Genomic DNA, 19,510 nt, shown 5'->3' with positions numbered 1-19,510 from the left:
AAATGTCTTCTCAAGGGAGAACTTTTGTGAACAAATTTATGTCTTTCTTAAACACTACTGTCATACAACAAACATGCCAGTTAGTTACATAGTCAATGTTTTATACATTTTGAATTAAATTTAAATGAAATTTTAGATATTAAATCCAATTAAATCAATATTAACATTGATCAGAAATTGTGTGCTTCAAAACGTATAAAGATATGTTTTAAAACTAACATTGACGATATAATACACGTTTGTCATAGAAACTTATGCAAAACTGGGTCACTCGCTGGACAGATAAATGTTTTACACAAGTAAAAGTAAGCTTGTGGTTTTCTTTAAAATAAAAAACGAAAAAGAAAAGAAAAAGATTTCAGCACGTATGATTTGAGGTCCCAATCACCGATGGAATGCGTGGAAATGGTAAAAAAAAAAAAAATGATAATGTACATCCGTTGCTGACTCGCTGGTAAGACCTACTCGTGACAACTCAAGTGCATCAGTTTAGCCCTTATCTCCTCTTACAAAGTTGGAATTCTTTTTCTCAGTGAAATGACCGGTTATTTTACCTGGTTGTCTTCAGTCGTGGTCTGGCTATTTGTATGTGTTCCTTTCTCCCTTCGTTTTGTTAGCAAGCCTCCGCTGTCGTGTTTTAGTTTGCCATTACTCATTTCTTGTTGCACTAGTGTAGTTTGGAAGTTCGGGAGAGTGGCCCGACTGAGCTCCATTTCATTTGTAACTATCACAGCGTTGTAGAGGTGTGCAAAATTTCCGATTCTTAGATTATTCACGATTCGGCCGTGGAACAATCGAGAACGATTCACAAACGTCCAAATTCCGATTATATAAATATGCCAAGGGAAGCGAAACTAAAGTGAACCGGAGCGAAAAGTACGCGGAACTGAAACGTAGTAGCGCGCGCGGTCTTCGGGACGCTTTTGGGACGGACCCGCCTCGAGATTCAAAACAACAACAAGCATGGCCGAGCTGACCAACCCACCTCTTCGTGAGATCAGACCTGCTCCGAAAAGGCAAACAACTTCAGGCGGAAGTATCAGCTAGCTGGCTGCAGTGCGTCGGTTAGCGTTCTACAGGGCGCCGCGCAGTGATACGAACGAACGAACAGAAAAGTAGTGGCTGGCGGTAATGGCGTCTGACTTTATTCAGAAAAGAGTATTGTGGTGGAAATGTATCACGCTTTTGAAAACAAATAGTTTTTAGAAGAAAAACGCTTTATTTCCGAGACCCCAGCCAGCTTGCTGGACTATTTTCTTTTTTATTTTCTTCTCGTCCAACGTCGAACCAGAACGCGTGTCACCGAACGCTGTCAGAAAGAAGTCAGTGCTGATCGCACACACGGGAGGTGAGGATCAAATTGAGATTCATGTTAAAAAACCCGAACGATCCCATTAATGTTTACACGTTCATGTTTACACAAGTTAAAAAGCAGAAAAGCACTTGTTTTTTTGTTTTTTTTGTACCTCTGAGAAACTTTAATGTTTACATGTTCATCTTTACACAACTTAAAAAGCAGGAAAGCACTTTTTTTTTTTTTTTTTTTAGGCATTTGTATTGAAGTAGTAGTTCACATTGTCTTTCATTTATACCTCAGTGCACTTTTGAGTGGATAAAAATAATATATTTTTGCTCAATGCTATGTTTTATTCTGTTGAAGACTGAATATACTTAAAAGCTGTTGTTACAGAATGAGGACTTGAGTATTTTATTTACTGTTTTGACCTGTTAACTTGATACTGAAATAGTAGTTTATTTAGGCCTGAGAGGACTTTTGTACTATTTTTGTAACTAATGTACGAAACATTAAAAACACCAAAATACATTGGGGTTTTTTCTGCTGCCTGGGGGGGAATCAATAATCGTTTTATAATCGAATCGTAGCCTCTGAATCGTAATCGCAATCGAATCGTGAGGTGCCCCAAGATTCCCACCTCTACAGCGTTGTGTGTGTTTTTTCGTGTCGTATTGCCCCCGCTTAAACTCACCGAGCAAGACATCTACCTCGTGCTCCTGACGCCTCACGAAATCACGTAGCGAAAACCATTATTCACAAATACGCTTTACAGTTGGAAATCGATTGCAAATATACACAGAGATGCTGTGTGTGATCAACTTTGCCTTTGGAGAATTAAATCAGCAGAGAGAGAGAGAATTAGCTCTTACCTTTAGCAAGTCTAGTCCTCGATGATGCCGCTCTAAGTGGCTGTCATATTCGTCATGTTTCCAGTGTAGCTATTGTGAGACAGTTCTTGTATATACAGCCAAGTCCATCTCTTCTCTATTCGATTTGATAAAATCCGAAATGTATCCACTCCACACTATCAATATATCCACATCTGACTTGTATGCAGCCGGCGTTTTGTTAACTTGTGTCTTCTTCGGCTGAAGACTGCCGCACATTTCTAGCGGTCCCGCAAGTAATTGCGCAATAAGGAACAATGGAGCCGTTACAGCGGCTGTATCGATACTTGGCATAGGCATATCAATAACCCATCGTGAGAGAAAATATCGCGATGTATCGCCATATCGAGATATCGTCACACCCCTATGTTACAGTCCTTTCCGCCGTGACCGGGCGGGTGTCACATGAGTACTAATGCGCAAAAAGTGTTTCCATTACACTTTTGCGAAATACTTCTTTTTCGATACGTCTCAAAAACTTTTTTTGCGATATTTGAGTTTTTTCGCAAATCCGGTGTTTCCATTACCAGCTTACTTTTGGGAAACATGCCTTTTGCGCAAAACTGAGGGTAATGGAAACGCACCTACTGTCTTGTCTTGTCTATGTACACAATCCGCAATGGGATTGCTGCTCCATGCGTTTGGACCAGTCTTAGTGGCCTCATCTAATGATAAAGACAAATAAGCACATATATTAAACATACTTTGCCAGAAAAAGAATGAGAGAAAGAAAAATAAATTTACATCAACACGAGTCCTTCTACTGTGGCAAGTTCATCACTGGTGTTTGCAGCTACCACTTCTCTAATCGTCTTTGTGACTGAAAGTAGATATATAAGGTTGTTGTTTGTTAAGTTATGTGCTCTCATTCTATAATAATGTGTTATTATATTGAATACATGTATATGCTTGAATGTTAGATTGATGTGCATTTATTTTGTATTGGTTATTTACTGCAATGTATGAATATTACATCACTGTCGTAAAATTCGTCATGAACGTGCGGACACTTTACGTTTGTGGAGATGAAGTGACAACGGAAGTTGATTTTCAAGCTGAGCGCGCCACGGTTGCTGGTGTGTTGTACTAGCACTGTGAGAACGAATAATAAACGCCAAAAGATCCCTATCCTTGAAGTCTGGCGAGCATCATTCATTAACTCCGACCGTGCCATCCCTGCGGTGGAAATGGAAGCAGCAAACGCAACATAGTTTTTTTTGCTTCTTCCTCCAAATCAGGAGAGATTTCAATAGAAGAGTTCACAGAGAACTCTGCTATCGTCTTTTTTTTTTTTCCCAGGCCGTTGTTTCTCATAATATAACTCTGGCCTGGGATGACCTGTGGTGCCAGACTCTCAAAGATGACCATCCGGCAGCCGTGTGTGCCATCACATAGTGCAGCTTCTATGTTGTGGTCCCTGGTTTTTACCTCAGCTGTCCCTGTGTCTGTTAGCTTCCATTGAAAATATTATTCCATTTCTCTCACTGCAGTCACTTTTGCACGGATCGAAGTCGAAGTTTTGCTTGCAAATAAGCTTTCCATTCTGAAAAACAAACAGACATCACATAAAAAATTATTACCACATTACATGTATATACATAATGTTACACAATCATTTAATATGACTCTTTCATCTATTGGGCTAAGATTTGAGGGGTCGGGAGCGAGGTCACTGAATAGTGTAAAATGTCAGTAACGCAAAAACTAATATCGCCGACCCTTTTGGTGGAGCGTGTTACATATTGTGGAAATGTAAATATTGACTTCATAAGTCAATCTTTAATTCATGTACACCCCTAAAATTTCAGGTTAGTGGCCACTGTGCTCATAAATGTGCAAGTTTGTGTCTGTGAGTCAATAGTGTGGGGTCGTGAGAAGACAGGGAGGGGAGGAGCTTTGGTTTTTAATATATTTTGTAGTTTTTGGAGACAGTGTTATGACTGTGACAGTGATATGCCTACACGTCATACGAATTGAGTACTTGGGGGGGTTAATTATTATTATTATTTTTTTATGTTTTTTTTTTTTCAGGTTTAATGCTTATAATGCAGCGAAATGAGCAAGGTTTTTCTTATGGATCCAAGTATAAAATGTGTGCTTTTAATGAGATGATTCTTTATAAATAGGTCAGAAACAATTGCGTTTTGATTTGGAATATAAACTAAAACAATATGTGTTTTTAACTGAAAAGTATGTTCTGCTTTAAAGAATTTTTATTTTCTATTTTATTTTTATTATTATTATTATTATTATTATTATTAATTCAATCTTTGGTGTTATTAACCTTATTTATTGATTGATTGAATTATTTTTTTATTTTATCTGTTCTCATTGCTGCTGGACATGTAAATTTCTCAGAGGGAGCCATCCCAAAGGGATTAATAAAGTCAAGTCTCAGTCTAAAGCTTATACCCAAGTACTGTGGATTGCTTTGCAACGGGACAAGACAAGAAACAAGTGTTTTCTGCTCATCTTCTAAGGACGTGCATGTCACCATTTAAAACGTCATCCATCCAACCTTCTTCACCCTTATCCTTGCTTGGATCAATACCCATGCTTTTAAAATATGACCATGTGGGGATGCAGTCCAGCAGGCATATTTAACACTCACCTTGCCTGAAATTGCATCCCCATGCATATCTGGTTAGGATGCTCATAGGGGCTTCAAATTCACCCCACTTACTCTTACTAGTCCCCTGGGCCTCCCCTGAAAAGCATGTGAGGATTGGACAAACAGAAATGGATTTGTGTTCTAATCTCAGGCAAGATGGATTGCTCGCCCTACCTATTTCTACTTATCTACACTGTCCCCAGCTCATTCTATACGAGTTTATGTCCATGACTTTCCACACAAAGTTTACCCATTTATAATCAAGTCTAAATATGTTACTTCATTAAAAACGGCCAATAATAACAATAGCAACAGCACTCATACTTTATATATATTACATAAATAAAACACTATATTTTAATCAACAACAATGTAAAAAAGAAAAAAAGTACAATAAAGTGATTACAAAGCAATTACAAACAATATCTAATGTTCATTTTGAAAATAAAGTTAAAGTATTTGTTTGCGCAAAAAATACATGCTAAAAAAGAAAATAATGGAGTGTCCAAATGTCAGGTGAATCATTCGCATGCGGGGCACTGGTAATCGGCCTTGATATCAGGAGATGTCTTTTTATTGATCCATTGGTGGAGTCTCAGAGCAACATTAAGCGGTGCCAGGAGTCAACAAGGTAATACTTTTTCTTAAAATTATGTCTTCTGATACACAGAACGTACTACAGTGTCAGACAATAGGCAGGTCTATGATCTGTTGAATGAGAATGCAACAGATATAAATATAGTTTCAAATAGTTCCTTCATGTAGGGCCTTTATGTGCAAAAAAGGCTGCAATGTATCGCGGTGGGCTTGCAGCACCCTGCCTCATGTACGCCAACAAGATGGCACCTCATGTGGTGTCCTGGCCTTAAAAGTGAGTACCCAACACACCGCTGAAAGAATTTGTACAACCTCAAGGTCATTTACTATTTTTAAATTAAAACCAAAATCTGTTAGACTGTATTCTGACAGGACTATAGCTGTTTGTGACACTCATCATAAAAGAACTGTTAATTTGATGTAGAGACAAACGTTTATTTATGTTGTTCTATTTAATACATAGATATTTGCATCTCACTAGTTTATGTATTCATCTTAACACATATACTGTAATAACTATAATTGTCTTCAGTTTGCAGAGAAAATATTAACAAACAAACAGTCAACATGAAGACCACAATTACAGCAGTGAACAGGATGAGGCAAGATATAGCCACCCGCCTCCTTCGAGAATCTGGTGAATGTTCTTCTTACATGATCAATGTTAATTACCTCATGTTTAAACAGTAATAAATCAATCACTATTAGTTGAAATGTCCCATAACAGATAATAGATTTATCACAGTTGAATATACTCTTAGTTCACTTCTGAAATAGCCCGACATGTACATTGTTTCAATTCAAAAATTCACAATAGTGGTGCATATGTGGAATGGGTTCTCAAGTGTTTGGAAGAGGTCCTCGAGGATGGGGAGCGGTCGGTCTTTTTGTCTGTTTTTTTTTTTTTTTACCCCCCCACACACACACACATACGCGTTTTTGCTACATAGTGGGGTCTTGATGTGCGAGGTTTTTTTTTTATTTTTTTTTATTTATTTTTTATTGCAACGTGAGGACTTCACTTCAAACATAAAAAAAAAGTTATTTATGCAACTCATAAAAAAAGATTTTAGGACACAAATTTTTGTTGGGGACGTGCTCACCCAGTAATCACCTTCAAAAGCCATATTTCTTATTTTGTTTTGTTTTTTTCAGGTTTTTGTCACCTCATGGGGACATGTAATGCTATAAACCACCAGCAGATGTCACTATTTTTTAATATATATATATATATATATATATATATATATATATATATATATATATATATGGATTAAATTTGTGCTTGAATTTGAATATTCAAGATAACAAAAGTGCTTTTGTCTAGAAACACAGTGTGTCCATTAAAATTTCAACATTGAAGGTAGAAAACATCAAAAAATAAAAGTGCTTGAATTTGAACGTTCAAGATAGAAAACCCTGACTGTTAAAATAAAAGTGCTTTTCTCAAGTCAATTGTTTTGATAGGTACTGTAGGTAGGATTGAGAGACGTCACTCGTCAGGAACAAATGTATACCATTAACATCAGAACTGAGTTTCTTCCAGCTTCCGCATGAATTTTGAACATCCAATTTTACCGGTGTTTTGCAGAAGCTCTTTTTAAGGCATCAATGCGGTTTTTCACGTAAAATTTCACTCCCTTCCAAGTTCTCCCATTCAGTACCATTGGCGATGTCTCAATGCAGTTAATGCACTGAGCTTTCTGTGGAACCTTGGCAGACCTGATGCAGTTCATCAACGTTTTCTCCACAGCCTCGATTTCTTCTTCAGTCCACTTCCTCTTTTTGACTTCTCCTTTCCCTAGATAAATGGATCAGTAAATTAATGGGATACATTTTCTAATTTTTCAGCTTTCAGGAGTAAAAAGTTAAGTTTTGGCTATGAACAACTTGAGAACGTCAGTATTTCTCATGTACAATTAACACCTTTAAAAAGATATTTTGCCACTTGTTGACTGAAAATGACATCACGTGTTGGGGGTTCAGGTAACAACCAATCATGGCTCATAGCCAATCATAGCCAAAAAAAATGACTTTACTCCTGAAAATTGCAAAATTAGTAAAGTATCCTCTTTAAGATGCCACTGAAAGTTAAGACAGTTCTGTAACAATTTAGTAGTTCTCTTTTGTCCGTCCCGACCGGCAGATGGCGGTGCTTTAAGCACTGAATGTTCCTTTTGCGCATGCGCACTTCGAGTTATGCATACCAAATTAGTCACCTGTGACCCCTGGGTGACTAGAAGGGTATAAGTTCCGGTGTCACCCAAGGTTCGTTTCCTACGGAATCTTCTCGCATGAACACGAGGATTCCGAGCGTCAGGACGCTCTGGCGGTCGTCCGGGACTCATAGAACCGTAGTTACAGTCGTAACTTTCGTTTTAAACCCAGAAAACAAAAAACAAAAACATTCCCAAGCCCCTAGATAACAGCTTACCTTCAGACGTATTCCCATACAGGAGCGTTTTTCCATCCGAACTACCTACCAAAACATAGACATAAGCACATTCAGTTGAACAAAATCAGGTGTACCTATATATTTCTAGTAATAATTCAAATGGGAGAAACACAAGTATGAAAACAATGAGACAAAAGTGCAATACAGCTCTTTACTACAAGCATTTTTTTCTTGCAAAGCAATTACTGTGATTTTATAGTACATTGCTGGAGAATTACAATATTTTGCTGTACATCATTACAACAAGGCCCTGTACTTTTACAGTGGGTAGTGTAAAAGTAATGCACAAATTTACAGGAATTTACTGTGAAAGTAATGCAGATGAAGTTCCCATTTACTGTGAATTTACAATTATTTTACAACTGACATAAAATATTTCTAAACAGACAACTCTGAGGTATACTCACTGTTAGCAAGCATATATATTGTCAGTCAATGTATCCTACACGGTCAATATATCTATGTCCTTTGTTCAACATTCAATTTCAACTTTATAGTCAACTTCAGAAATACAACCACGCTATAGAAATATAATAAAGCACAATATGAATACAAATAACAGATAAAAACAGGTAACAGTGTGAACAAGAACATGGAAAAAAACCTATGACGCCCACTCAAAGTCGATGAGCCTTCTTAGCAGCGTGCTCACTTGAGGGTTCATCGCTTTACGTTTCTGGCTCTTTGAGCCTCTTTCTGGGTTGATGCCCAAGAAGCACCTGTTAAGAAGCAAAGATAGTTTCAGTTTTAAATAGAATTGCTTATTGCAGACAACATTTATCAAGGTGTTCACCTGTGCCCCCCCCCCCCCCCCCCCACAGCCCATAAAATTATTTTTCGACATTTTTGACCAGGGTGCTTCAAGTTAGGTTTGTCTTAGTCAAAGTCATCTCACCTGAAATGAGCAGATACCACATTATGTGTTATGAGCACTTTCAGATCTGCTTCAGATATAAAGTGGCAAACAAATGGTAATAATTATTATTATTGTGGTCATGTAGATTCCTACAATAAAACAAAATACTGAGTTAGAAATGTTAATACAAGATCCTTGTAACATTACCTTGAACGATCAATAATGGAGTGCTAGGGAGTTCCCCAGTATTGACGTCCACAGCAGTGGCACATGTCTGTAACATCGTAACACAAAATAGCATAGGTATAACATTAAAAGATAACTCTTGCTCATTGGTCAGCAGTAAAACAGGTATCAATGCAATAAATGGCGTGTAATGTAAATATTTTGCATTTTAATAAAAAAAATAATAATTCTTATCAACTTCAATCAACTTCTAACACAAAAGCTCCCTTTGCCTCTTTGAACTAGGTCATCAGGAGCAGCATGATGCAGGCAACCTTGTTAGCATTTGAATCATAGGAGGCCAGAACATCACTGATCCTTGGGTTGTCTAGTTTTTCGAAGTAGTCCATGATGGTCTGTCCTAGCCGACCAATTGCCTCGTTGAGTTTTTGAAGGACACCAAAGTCCATCAGGAGGGGAAAGTGATTGAAAAGGCATTTTTATAAGAAGAGAAAAGGCCATTCTTCCTTTATTTCTGTCATGGCTGGGGCAGGCACTCTGTTGAGAAACTTTCTCTGGATAACATATGTCTTCTCCATTATTGTTTGAGCTCTATCTGCCCCACTCATTCCTTCCTCTGTATATACAGACATAAAAAAAGTATTGTTAGTAGGGCTGGACGATATGGGAAAAACATGCTATATGCGATACAGTTGTTGAATATCACGATATCGATATTGAACATGTACCTGCAGAAATATTTGTATTGTCAAATGAAAGAATAACATGTTTTTGTGTGGTAAAATAAGCAAGTTCAATGTGTTCTTAATTAATTGTAACTACCCTAGATGATTTTCAACTATCAGATGAAAAAGAGAAATTACACAAAGGAAACCAACAATACAAATTTCAATTTTTGTATTTTTGTTCGCTTCAGTGAAAACGGCTGGGAGTGAATGAGTTAAGATTAAGAAAAAACATCTTTTTCTTATATGAAACAAAAAAAAAGATGAGATAAACACTGCAAATACTTACGCTCAAACTGGTGACCCCACTGCAAGCTGTTCCTATTGTCCTGGTCTGCATTCCACTGGCAATAGGAGGATGCCTGGCAAACCTTCTCCTGTCTCATTTCACTTTGGCTTTGGTTAGAAGAGTTTGGATGTGATGACATGGGAGGATCATTGGACAAACATTGGACGTCCTATGGATGTGCAGATCACGTCCATATTACGTCGGTCGGTCGAAGACCAGTTCTGGACTACAAAACGACGTGCAAATTACGTCCAAAATTTAGACGTCTAATTATGACCTCATTTGGGCGTCAATGGAACGTCATGTTATGAATTTTTTTAAATGGAAAATATTATTCATGTTAATATTATTTAATCAATTTAGTATAAATTTTGATGTTCTGTGATAAAACTGTATTTTATGGAATTATTTGCGTACAATTTTATTATGTTTAAAAATCTTTAAAGATTCCCACCCGGAACTCTCCCTTCGTCCCAATTTGGGTGAATTATATTCTCATCACTACATACGTATGTTTATACTGATTGGCTGGATCAACATGACGAAGCAGTTAATTTATTTTTAAGGCGACAAACTGTAGCCGCGGACATGAGTGCTATACACGACTGTACAGTAGGTGGCGGTATGCACCGTCAATCCGACATTAATAGGGAGAAGAACAAGAAGGAACAACCGCGGGCATTTCGCGCATTTTCCCCCGGAGAAGGTGGAGGAGAAAGTCCGCGTCGCAAGGACAAGTTGTGAAGGTAAATTGGTCTGTCAGGTTAAATTATTTTATGTTAATATTAATGTCTTAGACTACCTAAATCTGCTGCTACTGTTGGCATTTGCCCATCAGCTAATGTTAGACTTGGCTAAACTAAATGGGAAAAAAACCGTGTCTAAAAATACCGAGCTTTAATGGCCACTGCACTGGCGGTTGACTATCCCCGGGGAACCTCTAGTATAACCACGCTAGTTAGCGCTACCTTAGTTAGCCTTAAACGAGGTTCCTACAAGGTAGGGAGGGGATAAGATAATTTATTTTATATACTGGTAAGTGAAGTACATTAAGTCTGTTGTTTGTCGGAATTGAGTGCTGCACGTGGCGGGAATTCTGCCAGGCACTTTCCTCGGCAGTTAAGTTTCAAACGGGCCATTTTGTTGCACCGGTGACTCACAGGCTGTAAGGGCAGACATATGCCTACCCTTAACAGACATCGCGGTTTCTCTGTTGTCTTATCGCTTGTGCAAGAGAATTACTTTTTTAGGGTGCACTTGTTGTAAAGCTTTAGTTGGGCATTTCTAAACCAGTACTGTCTTTCTGTCTGGTGGTGTACTTGTATTTGGTGGTCATAGGAGCAAACTGACTCAACCCCAAGGTAAGTGTTACCCCTTGCTTGAGCTGCACAGTATTGGAAAAATATGCAATATTGATATTATTGCGGTATTTAACATGTACTTATTAAAGAAATGACATTATGAAATTATTATTTCATGAAATACATATATTTTTCCTTGGGAAAAAATTAGCAAGCTCAATGTGTTTTTATAGCTAATTGAAATGACACTAGATAACGTTCACCTACTGGATGTTGTTGCACATTTAAGTTTGGATCTGACTGGTCAAATTCAATTTAGCATTCAATTCCTTAAGAAATTTATTGCATGTCTTTGCAATATACATATTGCATGGGCCAATATCATGGTATCAATATCTTTTTGATGCTGCCCCATGCCTTGCAAATGGCCTGTGTTAAAAAGGTAAAACTAAAATAAGGGACTCCTGTCTGCATTTACAGATGGCTATGAGAATGAGAACATGGCGTAAACGGCGCAGAGAGCTTGATCATCTTCTCCAGTTTTCAGAAAGTGATGATGAACAAAGCATGGAAATTCAGAGTCAAAGTAGTTCTGTCAGTGACAGTGCTATTTGTCACGTTTCAGTTGGTTTGGGTTTTTGTTTTATTTTGGTGAGTGTTGGTTGTCTGGTGTTCCTGTCTTCTTCCCCAGTCTCGTTATGGTTAACCTTGTCCACCTGCTTGTGTCTTCCCTTCCTGGTGCGTATTGCTGATTGGTTCCCCCTCCCTGCTGTGTCTCCCAGGTGTGTCCTGTTATTGTCATTAGTGTTTGTATAAGGGAGTGGTGTTTGTCTCACGCGGGTGTGGGAGCATTGTTTGATGTTTGCTGTTTGAATGTCTGCAGGGTGCTTGTCTGCATGTTTTGTCACAGTGGTGTCTTCTACGCCAAGTTTGCCACGTCTTCTACGCCAAGTTTGCCACGTCTTCTACGCTAAGTTTGCCAAGTCTTCTACGCCAGGTTTGCCACGTCTTCTACGCCAAGTTTGCTACGTCTTCTACGCCAAGTCTGCCGAGTCACCCATGCCAAGTCTGCCGAGTCACCCATGCCAAGTCTGCCGAGTCACCCACGCCAAGTCTGCCGAGTCATCCACGGCAAGTCTGCTGAGTCATCCACGGCAAGTCTGCTGAGTCATCCACGCCAAGTCTGCTGAGTCAGCCACGCCAAGTCGTCAAAGTCAGCCACGCCAAGTCGTCAAAGTCAGCCACGCCAAGTCGTCAAAGTCAGCCACGCCAAGTCGTCAAAGTCAGCCACGCCAAGTCGTCAAAGTCGCCACGCCAAGTCGTCAAAGTCAGCCACGCCAAGTCTCTGCATCACGCCAAGTCTCTGCATCACGCAACGCCAAGTCTTCGCCATGATCTGGGTCCACGTCCAGCCCAGTCTTCTCCCCTTCAGTCTCGTCCAGTCCTTCCCCGCCATAGTCAATAAAGTTCATTACCTCATCTTACCAGTCTGTCTTCCCGCCTGTTTCCACCGCTTTTGGGTCCATCCACTACACCTTCGTGACAGAATGCTCCCACCAACCCGGACCCAGCGGAGGTTCCAAGTCCCCATTCCGACTCTGCGCCGGATTCAAGTCCCCGTTCCGGCTCCGCGCCGGATTCAAGTCCCCGTTCCGGCTCCGCGCCGGATTCAAGTCCCCGTTCCGGCTCCGCGCCGGAATCAAGTCCCCGTTCCGGCTCCGCGCCGGAATCAAGTCCCCGTTCCGGCTCCGCGCCGGCCTCAGGACCCTGTTCCGGCTCCGCGCCGGCCTCAGGACCCCGTTCCGGCTCCGCGCCGGCCTCAGGACCCCGTTCCGGCTCCCTGCCGGCCTCAGGACCCCGTTCCGGCTCCAGGCCCTCGTCCCGGCGCCCCGCCGGCTCCAGGCCCTCGTCCCGGCGCCCCGCCGGCTCCAGGCCCTCGTCCCGGCACCTCGGCAGCCCATGAATGCCACGCCTGTGCCGCTGCCGCCGCAGCCCCTGGCCGCTTCGCCTGTGCCGCTGCCGCCGCAGCCCCTGGCCGCTTCGCCTGTGCCGCCTAAGCCCCTGGCGTCTCAGGTCCCCTTGTCGCGGCCAATTGGCATCTCAGGTCCCCTCGTCACGGCAGAGTTGCCGCTTTCTCCAGTTTCCTCGTCTCTGCCCCAGCCAAAGTCCCCAGCTTCCTCGTCTCTGCCCCAGCCAAAGTCCCCAGCTTCCTCGTCTCTGTCCCAGCCAAAGTCCCCAGCTTCCTCGTCTCTGTCCCAGCCAAAGTCCCCAGCTTCCTCGTCTCTGTCCCAGCCAAAGTCCCCAGCTTCCTCGTCTCTGCCCCAGCCAGAGTCCCCAGCTTTCTCGCCTCCGCCCCTGCCAAAGTCTCCGGTCTTGGGATCCGCCCCGGACACCGCGGTAATGGCGGCCGACCCGGGACCCAGCGCCAGGCGGCGCAAGAGAAGGGCCCACCGCGGGAACCGGCCTTTGGAGGCGCCACCCCTGTTTTCGCCCCTTGAGCCGGCAATAATGCCGCCTCCTGGGCCGCCCCCCGATCCAGAATTCATGGAGTTTTGTCAGGCAGTTTTTCGCCCCTTGATAGATGCATATTCGTACCCTGATTAGGGGCAGGGTTTAGCTCCCTTCCCGTCCCGCCCTCCCCGTTTTGGCTTGTTTTTGTTTTAGGGACGTCTGGGAGCCGTCCCTTGGTGGGGGGGTACTGTCACGTTTCAGTTGGTTTGGGTTTTTGTTTTATTTTGGTGAGTGTTGGTTGTCTGGTGTTCCTGTCTTCTTCCCCAGTCTCGTTATGGATAACCTTGTCCACCTGCTTGTGTCTTCCCTTCCTGGTGTGTATTGCTGATTGGTTCCCCCTCCCTGCTGTGTCTCCCAGGTGTGTCCTGTTATTGTCATTAGTGTTTGTATAAGGGAGTGGTGTTTGTCTCACGCGGGTGTGGGAGCATTGTTTGATGTTTGCTGTTTGAATGTCTGCAGGGTGCTTGTCTGCATGTTTTGTCACAGTGGTGTCTTCTACGCCAAGTTTGACACGTCTTCTACGCCAAGTTTGCCAAGTCTTCTACGCCAGGTTTGCCACGTCTTCTACGCCAAGTTTGCCACGTCTTCTACGCCAAGTTTGCCACGTCTTCTACGCCAAGTTTGCCACGTCTTCTACGCCAAGTTTGCCACGTCTTCTACGCCAAGTCTGCCGAGTCACCCACGCCAAGTCTGCCGAGTCACCCACGCCAAGTCTGCCGAGTCACCCACGCCAAGTCTGCCGAGTCACCCACGCCAAGTCTGCCGAGTCACCCACGCCAAGTCTGCCGAGTCACCCACGCCAAGTCTTCAACGTCAGCCACGCCAAGTCTTCAACGTCAGCCACGCCAAGTCTTCAACGTCAGCCACGCCAAGTCTTCAACGTCAGCCACGCCAAGTCGTCAAAGTCAGCCACGCCAAGTCGTCAAAGTCAGCCACGCCAAGTCGTCAAAGTCAGCCACGCCAAGTCGTCAAAGTCAGCCACGCCAAGTCGTCAAAGTCAGCCACGCCAAGTCGTCAAAGTCAGCCACGCCAAGTCGTCAAAGTCAGCCACGCCAAGTCGTCAAAGTCAGCCACGCCAAGTCGTCAAAGTCAGCCACGCCAAGTCGTCAAAGTCAGCCACGCCAAGTCGTCAAAGTCAGCCACGCCAAGTCGTCAAAGTCAGCCACGCCAAGTCTCTGCATCAGGCAACGCCAAGTCTTCGCCATGATCTGGGTCCACGTCCAGCCCAGTCTTCTCCCCTTCAGTCTCGTCCAGTCCTTCCCCGCCATAGTCAATAAAGTTCATTACCTCATCTTACCAGTCTGTCTTCCCGCCTGTTTCCACCGCTTTTGGGTCCATCCACTACACCTTCGTGACACTATTGAGGCACCAGATAATTCAGATTTTGAGATAATCCTGGATTATTGGTCTTATGACTCAGAAACAGAACCAAATGTTGACTCTGAGATAACAAGCAGTTTTGAGGATGACTTGAGACAGTGGGCCTTGGAGCACAAATTGACACACAGAGCACTTAACGGCTTATTGCCTATATTAAAGAAACAAGGTCACCTATTGCCCGTGGATTGCTGAACACTGCTTGCTACACCACAGTCCAATACAACGGACCTTAAATGTGGCGGGCAGTACAAGTACTATGGCTTAGAAAAAGGGATCCGCTGTTATTTAAGTCAGATAAAGAGTAATGATGTGCACCTCAGTGTAAACATTGATGGCATACCACTTTTCAAAAGTAGTGGTGTCCAATTCCGGCCAATACTGGTGAAGTGTGGCCATTTTGATCCATTTATATTTGCTATTTTTAGTGGACAAAAGAAGCCAAGTCCAATTGAGGAGTATCTTAAAGACTTTCTGACAGAATACAAACATCTCAAAGACAATGGTATAGTTTTTGAAGGTTGGACTTACTCTGTCAATATTGATGCTTTGATCTGTGATGCACCTGCAAGAGCCTATCTTAAATGTATTAAGGGCCATAACTCTTATGAGAGTTGTGAAAGATGTTTAATCGTCGGTACTCGTGTTGAGGGAAGAATAACTTTCAGTGAGCAGGAATACACTTCTCGAACAGATGACAGGTTCTCCAGGGTGGAGTACAAGAACCACCAAAATGATGTCAGCCCCTTCATAGCTGCAGGAATTCATTGTGTTAGTTCATTTGTCCTAGATTATATGCATATGGTGTGCCTGGGAGTAGTGCGACGCCTACTAGTTTACTTGACACGTGGCCCAAAAATATGCCGTTTATCTGCAAGGCAAAAGGATACAATCTCTCAAAAATTAATTGCGCTGAGAGGGAAGATGCCGATTGAGTTTGCTCGCCAGCCGAGGGCTTTACATGAACTGGACAGGTGGAAAGCAACTGAACTAAGACAGTTTTTGTTATACACAGGACCTGTGGTATTGAAAACTGTGTTGTCCCCGGAGAAATACAGACATTTCCTGTCTTTGTCAGTGGCCATGTCAATAATGCTAGAGTCAGATGATAGAATCCGTAATGCCTATCTCCATTATGCCAATGAACTAATCAAACACTTTGTCATGTGCTGTGCTGACCTGTATGGCAAGACCTTTCCTGTGTACAATGTATATGATGGACTAATTCATCTCCATGAAGATGTAAGCCACTTCAATTGCTCCTTAAATGACATTTCCTCTTTTCCCTTTGAAGACTACTTGCAACAAATTAAGAAACATGTGAGGAGTGGGAGAAGTCCTTTGGAACAAGTCACCAGGCGCTTGTCAGAAATTGAACATTCAGGAGTGAACAGAGACAAAATCAACCCCGAAGTGTTTGTTTCTGTTAAACAAAGGGACTGTTGTTTTCTCCTGAAAGATGACAGATTTGCATTTATTCGGCAGATAAATGCAGGTGGTACTTTAGCTTGTGAAACACTGCATCAGCGTCACACTTTGCCATTATTTCACCAACCATGTAGCTCTGGACTTCTGAACATGGTGTGTATAGGAAATGGCCAGCTCAGGATGAAAAACCGACTACTGCACAAACGGGATCTTTTCCGGAAGGTGGCCTGCCTCCCTCAAGAGACTGGTGTTTTTTTTTTTCTCATACCACTTCGCCATGGTCTTGAAAAGAAATATTAAAGGTTGAATTTTCTTGTTTTTTATTTTTAGCTATAGAACCCAGCAGGGATCACTGTTTCATTCTTGGTGACTGACAACTTCATGATCTTTTTATCACAATCCTCCCTTTCACCTTTGCAACATGTTTTTTTTTCTGTAAAGTAACCCCATCTTCTCTCTTTTGCACAAGTGCACATGTTGAAACCCTTGTGCCTCACCGCTCACTTTTCCCCCTAACTTCACCCAGGATCACTCTTTAATAATCTTGCTACTCTTAATGAAAATCATTGCATGTTAAGTTTAGAGTTGCGTGTTCTAACATGGCAAACGGTGATTTGCAACTTCCTGTCGTTTTCAAGCATGTATACAAGAGCTGTGTGGAAGGAGGGTGAGCGAGAGGAGGAAGGTGTTGTTCCTGAAGAATGGATTGACAGGAACACGAAAACTGTCAGATGGCCATGTAATCTGAGCGTTACAAAAACAGAAAAGGCAATAAAGGACAGGATAAATCCCCAGAATGACTGGTTGGCATTCCCTTTAATCAAGATAAAAATGACATCAGGCAAGTTTTTATAACATATGTTTATGTAAATACCGTGTGTATATTCACATATCGATGTAATCTTTTTTTTCTTTTTAATTCTGAATTGTAGCTAAGCGCCGTGAATGCACTATCTACAACCTGACAAGCCATGAGGATGAGATTGAGGATGAGGGTGAGGAGGATGTGCTGATTAGATCGAAGCGGGGCCGCGCAAAAAAAGGAATTCCAGAGGATTTTGTATCTAATGGTATGGTTCTCATTGTTCAGTATTAAGATGCTTACCAATTTTTAGCGGAATTAGAATAATGGTTAGAGAGTTGTATAGTACTGGGATTGCATACTGCATTTGTAGTTCTATTTCTATATATTTGACTGTAATCAATCTGTTGTAGACTCAACAGATTCAGAAGAGGATAACAACGGAGGAGGTTTTCTATAATGACTTTGTTCTAATTTCAAAATTAATCAAATTCTTGTTTGTTTGTTTGTTTTTAACTTGGAGATGAGTTATTTTATTTTTCACACCACTTCATGACCTCTGTACAGGTGACAAACTGCCCAGCTTTCCCAAGGCACCAGAGAAGCTACCGTCTGTTCAAAATGCCAACAAGAGTGATAGTGCTTGTGAGTACGGATGACAAATAAAACATGGTAATGTCTTGTGTACACACTGTAGGATGGTTACAGGCTATTTCTTGTGTTACAGCTTCAGAAGAGGAACATACAACTGTTCAAGACAATAAAATGGAAACTCCTTGTGAGTATTAACTTCTCATCTCAACCAGTCCACTCCACAAAGTTTGTTCGTTCAGGTTAAGCTGTACTTGCCCAAAGAAATCCTTGGGTCGACCAAAACAATGCTCTTAACTGGGATTAGTTGACAAGGAGGAGTGACTTGGTGCTCACAGCAGTTCTAAAAATTACAACTTTTCACCAAACGTATACCAAACAATTTTTCTTGTGGCAGTCAATTTTGAACATGTTAAAAATTTCTATGAGACAAGAAAAACGGTTTGAGAGTATAACGGGGGTTTGAGAATGTCAAGTGTCTTTGCAACATTTTGCAACATTGCATGAAAAAAGCAACACTCGCTACGTGTGTGTGCTCTTGCAAGCCTGCGCCGCTTAGTGAGATACGGATGAGTGGCACATCACACACTGCTTTGAGCACCAGATCATGTCCCACACTGAATGGTAGGATTGGTTTGTCTTTTCTCAGAGCATTTTGAATACCTTATGGAGTTATCATAAATTTTATTTTGATGTCCCCTTTAATTTTAATTACCGGTAGATTGGAATATTATATATTAAGAATCCAGCACAAATCACTGCCAGTAATCTGAAATGTATCATTTAAATGTCTTGTTTTGCTTTCTTGCACAAGTGTTTCTTTCTTCCAGTTAAAACATGTGTGCATTAGGGGTTTGTGATATGCCCAAAAAATCATATAACGATATTTCAAAGAATTTGCAGTGACGATATTTTGGATGATATTGGTAATAATTACTGAACAATAGATTTGTGATTGACACTTCAGAATAATAGCACTTTTATTGCAGCAACAATATTTAAGCCACCATTTTTTTCCAGAATTGAAATGTAAACAAAGTGCAAATATACCAACAGTAATCTAATAAAATGGAAACAAAAACAGGACAGATAGTGTTTACCCTTCGAATTGTAACATAACTACTTAAAGGACATTTACTTAGCAAATACAATGAAGGCACATACCTTCAGAAGTCAGTGGCAAATTGCAAGTCAAAAAAAGTCCACCATTTTCTCCTGTGTGGTTGAGCCTCGTGTTGTTAGGGGGGGAATCGCCGATATGGGAGCAGCCAGTTTGTGGCGTTATGCTTTGTACATCGTAGGCAAATTGTATTTGTAAAAAAATGTTTTCCCTCTCCGAATGTTTAGGCAGTGGTTATTTGAGCCGCAACCTCCTCGAGCGTTATTTTATCGTGAATGGCTCTGGTTGTTTAATCAGAGGAGCGAGAAAATGCCACGTTTCCTTGTAGACATTACTAGTGGGGATGAATAACACAAATGTGCACTTTTAGGGCGCTGCGCGATAGAAATGTGCACGCCTTCTCGTCGAGAACATAGTAGCTTAGCGGTCGATTAGCATCACAAACTCATGTGAATTAGATGGCGAATTACCAGTCAC

At 41.6% G+C, this 19,510-nt stretch overlaps 1 long non-coding RNA gene across 1 annotated transcript; it reads left to right on the top strand.

Moving 5' to 3' along the window:
- Positions 1–17,528: 17,528 nt before the first annotated feature.
- On the top strand, positions 17,529–17,955 carry LOC144014836 (uncharacterized). The gene is made up of 3 exons (XR_013282591.1): positions 17,529–17,590; positions 17,736–17,771; positions 17,890–17,955. It is a non-coding gene; the product is annotated as an uncharacterized LOC144014836 (long non-coding RNA).
- Positions 17,956–19,510: the final 1,555 nt, after the last annotated feature.

Source organism: Festucalex cinctus, chromosome 1, assembly GCF_051991245.1.
Source record: "Festucalex cinctus isolate MCC-2025b chromosome 1, RoL_Fcin_1.0, whole genome shotgun sequence".
NCBI classification, from domain to species: domain Eukaryota; kingdom Metazoa; phylum Chordata; class Actinopteri; order Syngnathiformes; family Syngnathidae; genus Festucalex; species Festucalex cinctus.
The sequence above is the reverse complement of the archived record's forward strand: the minus strand, read 5'-3'. Positions and strand labels throughout refer to the sequence as shown.